We start from the raw sequence: 12,447 nt of genomic DNA on the forward strand, positions 1-12,447 counted from the left end.
GACGCCTCTACTGGACATCTGCGAACAAAAGGAAGCTCCAAGGCTCATCGCATTCCTCCGGGGCAGGACTAAATAAAGATTCGGATTCGATCTCGGCAGCACCCGCCCCGCCTGCCCACCCCTCCCCACCCTACCCACCATGCCCGCCCCACCCCACCCCACCCCGCCCTGCCCCACCCCACCCTACCTGCCCCACCCCGCCATGCCCCACCCCACCCCACCCTACCTGCCCCACCCCACCCCGCTCCACCCTGCCCCACCCCACCCTACCTGCCCCACCCCACCCCACCCCGCCCCGCCATGCCCCACCCCACCCTACCTGCCCTACCACCGCCATGCCCCACCCCACCCTACCTGCCCTACCACCGCCATGCCCCACCCCACCCTACCTGCCCCACCCCGCCCCACCCTACCCCACCATGCCCGCATCAACCCCGCCCCGCCCTGTCTGCCCCACCCCGCCCCATCCCGCCCCACCCTACCCGCCTTGCCCGCGTGCCCCACCCCACTATGCTCGCCTCGCCCCGTCTACCGCCCCTGCCCACCGAGACGCGAGCGACCCGTGGGAGCGACCCTCACCAGGATCTTGGTGGTGTAGGCGCAGTTGACGGCGATGCCGTTGATGAGGGTTTCCACCGTGCTGGACGCCACCGAGTCGGGCTTCGGGATACCACGGTGGTGCACGTCGCCGATGTACACCTGCACCACCGTCATGCGGTTCGTGGTGAGCGTGCCCGTCTTGTCGGAGCAGATGGCCGTGGCGTTGCCCATCGTCTCGCACGCGTCCAGGTGCCGCACCAGGTTGTTGTCCTTCATCATTTTCTGTCGAAGGGGGAGGTGGGTGGGGGGGTGGCGCTATTCGTTGATGACGATCGAGAGCAATCGAGAATGCGTAAGGGCAACAGCGTTTTCTTGGTTCTTTCGGTAAAGTCACGTAGAATGGAAATAATAAAATAATAAAAATAAAACATAAACGTCGTGAGAATTATTTTATTATGTTTTATTTTTATTATTTTATTATTTCCATTCTACGTGACTTACCGAAAGAACCAAGCAGATGAATCCCTGCAGTCACGGAAGCTTTAAATTGAAAAAGGGAACAGCGTTGTCGTTCAATCCTTGAGAGAGAGTCGAGGGAGATTCTATGGTGTGGGAAAACCACAAAGTGGGATGTTAACCACAGAGCCGGTGCCGACAATTGCCGAAGCTCTGTGCTCCTGCATTCATTCTTTGGCCTACTCCGTCATTGCGTGAGCGCCATTAGCGAGCACCTATTAAGGCTAGGACAGCACAGGAGGGGTTGGGTGGCCAGCACCACGTCCGGCAGCCTTTGTCTCCACGATGCTGATGTTTACACACTGCACCAGGTACTCATTTATGACTGGGTACACCTAGGGGAGGCCCAAGATCAGTCCGAAAATCGTCAACTGGTGCTGGACGTGAGAGCGAATAAAACTCAGGTTGCCGGGATCGAAGTGCTGCTTGCTAACATCTGAACTCCCACGCACCACACGTGACACAGACATGTTGGGTCCATGGGCATCACAACCTCTCATGCAAAGGTCACAGTTGAAGCCCAATGACATTCGGCTCAGTTAGAATATGTAATAAAGTTTACAAAGGGATGGCCATTGATTTCAGTGCCGTAAGTAAAAGCCCTCGAGGGAAAAGGTAATGCAGTCTAATCGATACGCAATCGCAGGTCCAGCAGGTACACAGGCTTCAAAGCAACTCTGACCACAGCAGCAATCACGCTGTGGAGTGTGACTGCTACAGGGCCATCAGAGTGCACAGCAGGACATTCGACGGTGATGGGGACACCGATGGACTCCCAAGCAAAGGTGGATTTTTACAACGCGCAAACCCGTGTGCAGGATTGCACGTGCAAAAAGCTTCTCGGGCCTTGCCCGGATCGCCAGCTCGAAATAAGTGGGGTGTGCGATCGTTTTGTCGTTTTTGAGACCACACCGACTGGGAAGAATTGAGAAAACATGGGCGCATCCTCACAAGAAGTGGTGAAACATGGACACATCCTCACAAGAAGTGGTGAAACATGGGCACATCCTCGCAAGAAGTGGTGAAACATGGACACATCCTCACAAGAAGTGGTGAAACATGGACACATCCTCACAAGAAGTGGTGAAACATGGACACATCCTCACAAGAAGTGGTGAAACATGGGCACAGCTGTGGGCCGCTATCATCATCCCCACCATCGGAACAGTGGAGTCGTCACTCTCGCACCTCCGAATTAGCACGGTTGGCTACGTATGGTGCGAACCCATAAGCACACTCTGTACTTACACAATAATGGTCCTTTACAAATCCCATTATGCCGTTGACCAACGCTCTCGGAATTCACCCAAACTCATTGGATTTCGGAAGCTCGGCAGAATTAGGCCTCTGACGGTCCTTGGCTGGGCGACCACCGTGCATGACAGGCTATAGACTGTGGAGGCTTGTGCGGTGGTGGACTGCGGTGGCGTCGTGGTTCTTGTGCTACGAACTGGCGACCGGAGTTCGATTCGCACTCACGGCCAGCAGCAGTGAAGATTATCTGAATCGGTCCTGTGCTCTCCCCTAGGTCGACCCAGCCTCAAATGAGTACCTGGTGTGGTGTGTAAAGATCGCCAATGGGGAACCAACGCGGCCGGGCATGGTGCTGGCCACCCACTCCCTCGTGTGCTGTGCCGGCCTTCATAGGTCCTCGCTAACAGCACATGCCCCAACAGTCTCTCACTTACACACACGTGCGTGCGGGTGCACACACACGCGCAAACACTCCCAGCGCGAGGGTGACTCATTATATCTCGCGGAGGATCACTGCTGAACAAAATAGGTCCGCCGTTCTGTTTGCAAGTACGAGTTCGCGTTTTAAGTCAATGTAAAATGTTTTTATCGGAAGCTGGTTCTTAAGTACGGGTGTTCGTAAGTCGGGTGTTCTTAAGTTGGATCTGTTCATAAGTACGGGTGTGTTCGTAAGTCGGGTGTTCCTAAGTCTAGAACTCCACGTACACACAGACCCGGGATCCGCCATTGTTGCACGCACGCAAGCAGCACGCACATGGCACGCACGCGGCACGCACAGCGGCACGCGCGCACGAACCTTCACGGAGTAGGCGAGTGAGATGGTGACGGCCAGAGGGAGTCCCTCTGGCACGGCCACGACGAGCACGGTGACGCCGATGATGAAGAACTTTACGAAGTACTGAACGTAGACCGGCGTGCACTCGGCCAGCCAGGGCCGGCCCTCCACCCAGAACGTCTGGATGACGAAGTAGAGAATGAGGATGAGGACCGTGATGGAGGACATGACCAGGCCTGTGTGTGGACAGACGGGGTTGGGGGGGGGGTTAAGGGACACGGGTAGAGAAGGGTGGAGAGACCGTGTGAGGGTAAGAGCAACACAGTGAGCTAGTAGGCGCGCGTGCGTGAATGTAGGAGGCAGGTATAGATCTTGAGGGCACAAAGAGAGGCAGAGCCAGGTAATGAGAGGTTATTGAAGGCGAACACAGCAGACGGCAGGTATCTGTGTGGGCGATCAACAATATCAGGAACTTACTTCCCCCAGTCATCTGAGCTGTAGACTCCCTACCACCCGTTGAATAACAAGTTCAAGACCTTGTACTATCCTTCTGCCTATAAGTGTCTCTTTCTCTTCTATAATGTGATATCAGTATTCCTACGTTATACAGGATGCACGTGTCTGTTTAACGCGTAGGCTTTTGTGACCGGGTAAGCGTCGCGTGATGGTCACCTCCCCGTTCGTGGTCCTGAACCGGTGGGGAGATGTCCATGATCCTGATGAATGGGCTCGGCAACCACTCACGATGGACAGCTTCTTGACTCCCTCCAAAAGTGGTGCTCGTTTTTAAAGACCAACAGAAAAGTGATCGTGCGAGTTGTGACCCCCCCCCCCCATCCGCCTGGGATTTGAACTCGCAACCTTCCAACCGTGAGGCTTTCATTTGGCAAAGGTCAAACTCATTGGGAAATAAAATGCTCATGTTCCATTGGGACTTGGTTGCATCGTAGAAACCTGGTCACTACAGCAACAAAACACGAACGATCCTTAAACGTGGTTCATTTACGAACGGCAAGGTCATGCATCAAGGATGGTATAACTAATACAAAAAAATACAAGGCTAATAGAACGCCAATTTAACACGGAGGCTTTAAAGCACATCGCATACAAAATCAATAACTCAAATTCTGCAAAGCAGAGCAATCGATTGCACAACTTGAACATAAATCTGAGGGCCAAAAGTTATTTTAAAGTAGGACGAGCATAGTAAGGTTTTTATCCAAAAAATAGATGGTACCACGTGGTCACATAAGTGGCCACCGTCACTGCTCTCTGCCATATGAATGTGCAATTGCCACCATCGGTTCGGGGCCACCGATGAACGGCGCCAGGTGCCACCCCACGCACATTTCACACTTTTAATCCTTTCTTCCCACCTTCGTATTATCTGCCATCGGCCTTGCCCTTGCCGGCTGCTTCGCTTCACAAGGCCTGAGGGTCTCTCTGCGTCTCCCGTGACCCGCAGGTTACTCACCGGCTTTCCCGATCTGCACCGCGAGCTTGGTGAGCTTCCCCTGCAGCACCGACTTCTCCTTCTTGGACACGTTGGGCTTCTTTTTGACCTCCTTGTTCTCGTCGCCGCCGCCGTCGACGCAGGCGACGCCTCCCTCGCCGCCGACCATGCCGCCCGTGGCGGCCGGCATCGGAGATGAGGGCACTGCCCCAACGCCGCCGATGCCGCCGCCGCCATCCACCGCCAGCCGTGCCACCTCCAACCACCATCACCTCCGGAGTCTTCAGCGGTTGCATTTCCATGGCCGCTCCACCTGAGGCTTTAACTAGGAGAAGGGGGGCAGCAAGCACAAGTTGAGGACATTACATTGCAGTTTTCATCAGATCCAACTAATTTAACACGCAGGCTTTCGCGAACCAATATTATTCATAATATAGGTTTTTGGGTCAGATCGCGTTACTTATAAATGTGTCGTAACCATCCACCACCCGACACGGCCAAACAGAAGAGAGAATCAACAGCATTTAAAAATTTGAGTACAAATTTTAAAATGCTGTTGATTCTCTCTTCAACACACCGGTGGGCTAAAGAAGTGAATTATTTTGTCCTTTGAAAAACGTGACACATTTTTTACTGTTTGGCTGTGTCGGGTGGTGGAGGGTTACGATACATTTATAATTAACGCGATCTGACCCAAAAACCTATATTATGAATGGTTGTCATTGGTAAGGATGTTTTGCCGTGGCGCCACGGTTAGCACACTGGGCTTGCAATCCAGAAGCCACCGGTCCGATTTCATCTCTTGGCATGGCAGTGGAAGCAATGGGCAAGGATATATTAATCGCCACACCACAATGTGTTTGGCAGGTCCCGTGTGGTAGGGTACAGTGTGAAGTTCTCCCACCTCCTCCAAGATGTCTGGTGGGCGTGGAAGAGTAGGCAAATGACCTTCTAGAGGGGTTATTTTTGAGTTGCTTCTACGAGAGGCCCCTCCTGCGAGGAGCAGCATGAGCAAGTGATTGCAGCGCTGCACCATCACCAAGAGCTCGAATTATTCGGCAGTTTGAGCTACGCCCATGAATCCACACCGACGCAGACTTGGCATTGAGAACGTCTCTCTAAAACCTCCACGTGCAGGCCACGCCGTTGCTGGCGACGGAGCGCGTTCGCACCGAGGGGAGAAAGCGGCGGTCGCCAATGTCCCGAGTGCGATCGTCTCGTGCGCTTCTACTGCGTAGACTTTCGCGGTCGTGCCGCCGCCGCTGCTGCTGCTGCTGCAACTCTGACGTGGTTGTGGGTCGTGCCCCGCGTCGTTCGGAACGACGCCCGACGTTTCGCTTGCCCTTGCTGGAAGAGCCTCTCGGGGAACGGTTCGCGGTTCCCACTGTCCCTGAAGAAGCTCTCCAGCACTCGGAGCGAAACGTCGGACATATTGCGCCCAACGGCTTCGCTGTTCAACCTGGAAAACGCTGCAGAGAGCTTGGAAGTATTTTGTTTTGTGTGTGTTTGCGTAGTTTTATGAACTGATTATTGAGCTCAAACTGCGTTTTTATCATAATTCCTTCATAGTGGATGATACCCTGATAGATGCCATGTCAACTCAGAATTTATGGCAAAGGAAGACGCAACCCAAAAGAAAACAGATATTATTTTCTCACCAATGCAGGCGCGACAGAAAATAAAACACATTCACAATTAATTAAAATTTCGATATAAATGCAACCATATCTCAAGACGCCCTACAAAATACTGGCCCATGTGTTTTATTTGGAAAGGTCAGGTGTTTAAGATAATGTTCATGTTTTCATCATCGGTGAAAGGGAACGGAGAAGGGGGTGGGGGGGTCACGTGTTCGCATTTGGGAAGGGAGTCCACAGCACGGATGGCTGGGGGAGCGAGAGGATGAGTGAACAATTCCAGACTACATGAGCAGCAGATGAGATGGAGCGACCTCCCACAACGCGAAGGTTGACCTTGGGGATTTTGCAGGAGACATTGGCGGAAAAAGCAGAGAGGACACGAAGTCGACAAACGCTGCGGGATGAGCGGTGGGAGCGGTGGGTGGGGGGGGGGCGAAATCCGTGGAGGATTTTGAAGATGGCAAAGGCATTTTTGTATTTGATCTTAGTCACTGCATTGGGAGCCGGTGGAGGGGAGAGAGAAAAGAGAGTTGTTGTGGAGTGATGTGGCCTCGTTTTACTCGCGAGCGAGAAGTCTGGCCACTGAATCCTCAACCGTGTCTGAGCAATCGGAAGTGGGGGGGGGGGGAGTGGAAATGCGGCAAAAAAAGTCAACCGCATTACGCGCTTGACTCTTTTTTGGGTCCTTCAGACCTCCGGGAGGAGTCGAGAGGGACACACTCAGTGGCCCGCAGAACCGGTGAAGAAATGCGTCTTGCTGCTCCGTCGCCGAGACGGCAAACGACGAGATGTCGCAGCGCAGCTTGCCGACGGTGCGCGTCCTGGGCTATCTGACGTGACTCGAAAGCTTAGTGAGAAGATGCTTGAGGAGATGCTCACAAAGCTGGCTGTCACCTGATGAAGCTGGTTGTAATTACTGGCGAAACGTCGTTCTCAGATTGTAAATGTTGTGGCTTGGTTTCTCCAACACACCGGTGTGCTGTACGAGTGACGAATTGTCACGTTTTGTTTACGTAACAAACAATACTAATTGGCTGTGTCGGGTGGTGGCGGGTTTAACGACACATTAATATATTTACGCGATCTAAGCCGAAAAAATACAAGCATCATCAGCCACGATCTGTTCACTGCTGGGTCAACTCAGACCCCAAGCCCTCGTATCTCACAGTCTCGTGAAGCAGGCTATCCCATCTAGCTCCTCCACACGATCCGATTCCATCGCTCCATCTCCAAGCTGCGCGTACTGCCGTGCGCCGCGTTCCCACCTTTGCCTGCCCACTCCATCGTTAGCCTCAACCGTCAGCCACCATCCCTTCAGACGACGTCTCCTTACCTAGCCCACTTACTTTTATTCACAACAGCAAAACAAATTAAACGAGGGATTACAACGGCAAAAAAAACATTGTTTCTTTATAACTGCTTACTGGCCATGCACGGTGCGAAATAAGTTCAACATAGGTACTGGGCTCCCATTTTCTACGTACGCTCACGATCGTCTACCCTCGCCCACCTTCAACTACCATCATCAACCAGTGTGGTGAAATACGGTCAAGCAAGCCTCGTGACCCGCGCACGGCATGGGGAAGGCCCTCATCCAGCAGTGGATTGGCACAGTGCCGTGCGTGTAATTGCTTTGGTGGGGCTGTGGGTGTGCCGTGGTCGATTTGATAGGGCAATAAAATACACGTTCATAGCATGGGCGGTGTGAACGTTTACTTACGTGCCAACATCGCAAATAAACCTTTTGGGTCATAAATTTTTACAAACTGCATTTGACTGTGCTTTCAGGTAAAATGTAAAAAATAACGAATATCGTTTAAAATGCAATGACATCACGAAACATGTCCAACCATTCTGGTTAAATGTATGAGCAGTTGTATATCTTAATATGAATTAAGAATTTTACAAGTACTAGTTACAGTTTATACTGAAAGCATTGACATTGAATTCAGGTTCCTAAAGCGTTGAACGCATTACTGAAACCAGACTACCAAAGGATTACCTGTAATCCTGTATTTTTACCTTACTACTGACGTAATAAAGTAATATATTACTACGAACCAGTATTTGCTAGATGAATACTCTTCATGTTTGTTTTCGTATTATTACTTTTTTATTCCAAAACAATTACTCGACAATTAATTTGGGAGGAAAATAATGGCGTCATTTTCCCAACGCGGGTTATTCGAGGACCAAAGCTTCACGTTTTGTATGCACCTGGCAGTGGTGGCGCATGCCTCCTATCCAGCACTGGAGGAAGCGAGTGTTGGTGGATTGCACAAATGTTGTGAAACTCCCCTTCCCTTGGGTCTCGAGGTGCCACAACCTGGACAGCGAGTCGACTAATCGCCATCTGTTTCCATCTGTACGGGGGATCGAGCGTTGCCCCCCCCCCCCTCCCCATGCGCAAGGCGTGGCGTTTTCTCCGGACGCTCCAGTTTCCTCCCACGTGGTAGAATAAACACAGCTCACCATTCATTGCCAAGGACAACATCTTGACAAATAAAAGCCCCAACGAAGAAAAGTCATCCAGCTCGGTGTCGCTTTCATGGATAAAATAATAAAATTACAGGTAGTGAGACAGCCTACAGTCGTAGCAGCGTGCCGCTATTCTGGAGGCTAGATCTATCAAAATGTTTCATTTCATTACACGTCAACTTTGCCTCCCGTCATGAGATTATGGAATTGCCACCAAAATTTATATTTTAGTCAAGGGGGCACTTTGAGATTGTTTCGTAAAAGTGTTGTCAGATTGTGAATTTTCAAATATCACGTATTTAAAATGATATTTAACTGCACGTAATTTGTAATTGGAGACTATTTATGAGTAAGCCTAACCTCCATTGCCGGGGAGTTTATGTTTCCGAGGTTTCCGGCTCTTTGCTGGAAGTGAAGATCGGACAAACCCTGCTTTTGAATGTAGCGTTACTTTCCAATATCCTGCACAAGTATTATTATATAACCTCGATATATAAAGTGGCAGTCGTTTAGAGAAATATAACACAACTTTTTTAGTTTCTGGTTTATATATTTTTTCTCATTACCTTTGCCAGTCTCCACAGTTGCGTCTTGGTTTTTTCCTGAAGGCATACAAATGCATTTTGCACAACAACAAAAAGGATGGGTTTTCAATGGAAAAAGAAGGACCGTGACTCCAATGGTGGTTGAAACAAAGTTGGAAAACGCACGCGTGAGAACATCTGAATATTTTTCGGTGCGTTATGCGACCTTTAGCAATTACCCAGACATAGCATGCTGCAAAATACAACACAGTGATACATGCCGCCTGATACCCAATGCAAAAATTACAGTAATATTATTGAGTACCCCCTTGCATTCAACGGGCGATGCTAATATTTGCATTTAATGGTCACCGTGTTAGATTGTGCATTGTAATGTGGTCAATGATTTAGTGTGCATATTACACGGCACTGTGTGTGTATACACTTCACTGGGGAGCGGTGGTGTAGCGGTTAGCGCACTGCGCTACGAATCTGGCGACCCAGGTTCGATTACCGCTCACGGCCAACACCGGTGACGATTATCTGAACCAGTCCTGGGCCTCCCCTAGGTTGACTTAGTCTCACATGAGTACCTGGTGCGATGTGTAAATATCGACACGAGGGAGACAAAGGCGGCCGGGCATGGTGCTGGCTACCCACCCCCTCGTGTGCCGTGCCGGCCTTCATAGGTGCTGCTCGCTAACAGCACTTGCTCCTACAGTCTGTTAAGGCTATACGGGGATCTTTGTCTGGCTGCACTATCCCCTTTGTGCTGTGCTTGCCTTAATAGGTGCTCACCAACAGCACATGCACAGACATTTTATAAGGCCAGACATTTACAATTTATATGAGATTCATTATTTATAATGGGGCTAAACTGGTATACAAAAAAAACCCTTTAATGCTGTGTTCAATTGACCCAGCCAATATATAATTAGGCTGGAATTCCATAAATAACCAAGCAGGAATTTACCATACATAATTGAAATGGCAAAATATTTGTACATAAGACATTTTTACGTATCATCGATAGGGGAAAATTACAAAATATAAATATGCTTTAAAAAATCAATTGAGATTTTTTAGAGCAGCACAACAATTCAACAATTAGTGCAATACATTTCATTTTGATAACTCAAGGATAAGCAGGATAATATAGATTTCCAAGCAGTGATCATTTGGCCAGCATTTATTTTTTATTGCATTTTAGTCAAGCGTCCTTGTCTAGCCGATGACCAACACTGGCTTTGTAGTCAAGTCTGTGGCTGTGGATTTCACGTCTCATGTCGTCATTCTCTCCCGATCTCGCCGACTCGAGCAGTCAAACACTGTGTTGCCCCTCGTAGTTAAACGTTGGCGAGAACTATGTGTAAGTTTCAGCCCCCCCCCACGCTCCCCTAATATTTTCATGTCGACCGATCCATTAACTGGGTGAATCTCTTCCTATGCAGTTCGAGCCAATCACCACGGTTTTTTTTTCTTGGCGCATCGCAGGGGCGCCACGGTGGCTAGGAGTTGTTAACTACCTGGCCTGGTATACAGGAGGTCGTGGGTTCGATCCTGATCCCGACCCTGATACCTGCTGTATATTTGCAGTTTGTGTGTTCTCCCTGTGGTCACGTGCATTTTTCTGCGGGTCCTCCAGTTTTTCCCTCCACATTTAGAATCAACATGCTTTTATAGTATTTGGCTGCAATACATTTCTACGTGATAAGCCACTTTGATGAGCTATCTTGTGTGGAAATAAAACTTTATCGCTCAGTGGGCCTTACCTGATGAGATAAAATAAAAAGTTTGGTTTAGCTTGGCTCTAAGAGGGCTTCTAGATCCGCCTGCATCGTTAATTTCGGCTCATCGTGGCCACGCTTGGATCGACAGTGGGCGGTCGTGGTCATCGTCATTGCGTTTCGTGCACTCCGTAGTCATCGTTGAAATAAATAAGAATCGACCTTTCGACAAATATTTTTATCACTAGTTTCATTCACATATTTAGCACTTTAAAATTTTACGAAGAAAGCTTTTGTGACCGATATGATTTGGTAATTGATTTTTTTTTGGGTTGGGTCGCGTAAATAAAACTTTGTGTCGTGCACCCTTCTCCACCTGACACGGCCAATGAATAAAGTTGTCACGTGATGAACAAACCTGCCAGTTTACCGCTGCTACAGCAGCAGCACCACCGGTGTGTGTTGGAGAGAATTCTCACAACATTGAAATGGGTACGCCATTTCGCTGACAGTTACATCAAACATCATCAGGCAGTTTCTAGAGTGATGTCGTTTTATATTATTGTAATCCCAGCACGGTGAATCATGAATCCACATGTCACACGTTCAACACGACACCTTGGATTGAAGCGAAGCGGGAATGGAATTTGCGGGGAAGACATTCAGAGTTGGCAAAGCTTGGCAGAGTTTATAATGCCTGGGCCTTTCCAGCAATAAGACGTCAACATAGGATAAATAATGAGGGAAATCGGACTGCGAATAATGCCGCCAGAAACGTAGACAAGAGCGAAGCAGATTTTACTAATTGTGCACTATTCTATGCCACAGATCCCGGCGAATTAACAAAACCATGACAACTCCACTGAAATTGGCCCCTTCTAATAACTTATTTACCCAGGACAGCCTCGGGCGGAGGGAGACCGAATGCACATTTTAAGGACGATCCTGAATTGGGATGTTGGGCCAATTGTTCCTTGTTGAGTGTGCTTGCATGTGGGCTGACATTGCAGCACCCAGGGTATGAAGAGATAAAGTTTGTGTGCACCACTTCATGGGAAGTCAACAGTGGTCCTCCTATTGATAAACTAGCCCCGTCACGGGATTGTAGATATGAGTGCCATCTCATTTGCCCATTACAACAGGGAAACTCCGATTCAGATTGTCATTCACACATCCCCAGTGGAACTCACTCGTCACGTGTCTTTGCTTAAAGGAAATGGGACAAAACTCCCATGTTAAAGTGGCATGCGTGTGCACGTTGTATCCCGTTCTGAAGTTCACGAATTACTGGTTGGTATTTACATCGTGGGCTCATCTTTATTTCCCAGACCCGGATTTACTTTTGAGAAAAAATAATTCAACTTTGATTTATTTATTGCGCTGCCAACAATAATGGGCTGAGACGATCCAATCGCCATACTTGGTAACTTTGTTTGTTCAAGGGCAGCTGCAGCTCCCGATCGGAACAGCGCATTCGTCAGTGCTGACTCTCGTTCAGCTCAGACACGGCCAAATGATGAGCCTCTTTGTGCAGCTCGGC

The 12,447-nt window shown here is 49.5% G+C and overlaps 1 pseudogene; it reads right to left on the minus strand.

The window, feature by feature from the left end:
• Positions 1–12,447, minus strand: part of LOC133356417 (plasma membrane calcium-transporting ATPase 2-like) — a 184,615-nt pseudogene that overhangs the window by 62,578 nt on the left and 109,590 nt on the right.

The sequence above is a fragment of the Lethenteron reissneri genome, chromosome 54 (genome assembly GCF_015708825.2).
Source record: "Lethenteron reissneri isolate LAM-NWPU_2019-01 chromosome 54, ASM1570882v1, whole genome shotgun sequence".
In the NCBI taxonomy this organism is placed as follows: Eukaryota; Metazoa; Chordata; class Hyperoartia; order Petromyzontiformes; family Petromyzontidae; genus Lethenteron; species Lethenteron reissneri.